This window comes from Carlito syrichta, unplaced genomic scaffold (assembly GCF_000164805.1).
Source record: "Carlito syrichta isolate Samal-C Ts95f unplaced genomic scaffold, Tarsius_syrichta-2.0.1 Scaffold303229, whole genome shotgun sequence".
Lineage (NCBI taxonomy): Eukaryota > Metazoa > Chordata > Mammalia > Primates > Tarsiidae > Carlito > Carlito syrichta.
Window position 1 is genome coordinate 48,088 of NW_007247325.1, and position 1,563 is coordinate 49,650.

Consider the following 1,563-nt stretch of genomic DNA (forward strand, 5'->3'; position numbering starts at 1 on the left):
CCAATGCCATATGAGAGAACAAGAAGACCCACAGATGTATGTTTTCTAATAGATTATTTTTATCAGCATCTAAAACATCCTGTTATTCTGTCTGGAGGAAAACAAAAAACACCTTTTATTTTGACAATATTTTATTTATCAGCTACCACCTGTTGGTCTCTCCCCATTTTTTCGCAAAATTCCTTGAGACAACTCTTCATATTTGAAATCTCTACTTGTATTCAATTCATTTCTCTTAAACTTACTGAAACTTAGAATTTGCTCACACTCCACTGAAAATTTGCAGGAAATTTATAATACACTAGACACTGTACAAGAGTTGGGAATACTCAAAATTGAATCAAACACAAGCCTTGCTTCTGAGAAGTTTCTATCATAAAAAACCCATCGCTTACCCTAGGAGTACAAACAATTCAGTTAAAAAATAGAGATAGTTCTACTAACTACCAAACAACAACAACAAAAACCCCAAAAAACAAAAAGAAAAAACCAAAAACACACAAAAAAGAACACCCACAGATGACCCACTTATTGCTATTCCCTTTTAAAAATGAATAGCTTGCTTCTTATTGTGCGAACTGTAGCCCCTGCTTGTGGGCTGAGTGAACTTCCCTCACTGTTGCCTTTAAATTTGGCTTTGGCTAACAGAATGTAAGTGAAAACACTGCTGTGACCCAACAGAATCTTTGGGAGAATCATTGCTTGACTTTCCAATTGCATTTTTTCCTTTCTGCTGCTTCAAAAATGATATGTCTCAGAAAGAAACTACTTTTTAAGCTGGATTTTAGGATAAAGAAGACATGTGGGGAGGCCTAGGTGGCCAATATGGTGCAGAAAGGAGGAACAACTCTTTGTTGTTGCAAACCACTGAGAACTGACTTTTGTTGTCTGGGCAGCAACATCTAGCAAAAGCTAATTGATACAGTCCAAGTTAATGGAGCCTGAAAAATATTAGGCCAAGGATTTGGGGGTTTCTTCTTTAGATTTTAGACCACGTTATATCAAATCAAAATAACGTTACTTTTCTTTATCACAATCTTATTGATATAACTGAAGGTCCATGAGCACCTTCTGAATTACTGTGACTTGGAGTCAGAAATAAAATCTCATTTTTTAAAAACTTTCTACGGGCTGATTTATCTCTTCCATTTTCTACCTCTTGGCTGTTTTGAAACTTAATTTACAAAAGAGTTTTTCATTAACCAGCAAAAGAAGAAATCTTAGAATGAAAGAAAAGCAATCTAATTTCATTGAAATTTAATCTTATAAACATCTAACAAGGATTTTCCCCCCTTTTTAAATGCTTTTTCTTTGGTGATCTCTACCTTTGCTCCTCAGAGAATAGTCCATTGGAAGCATCTGGGAGCTTGTTAAAAATGAAGACTCTTGGGCCCCACACGGAATTTACTGAATCAGAATCTGCATTTTTAACAAGGTCTACAGATAATTTGAGAAGCTGTGTTTTTTTAAGTTCTTTTTTTACCAGTTTTGTTTGATAGATCTGGGGTAGTTAGAAACATTTTTTTGTTGTTGTTCTTTCTTTCTTCTTCTTCTTTTTTTTGG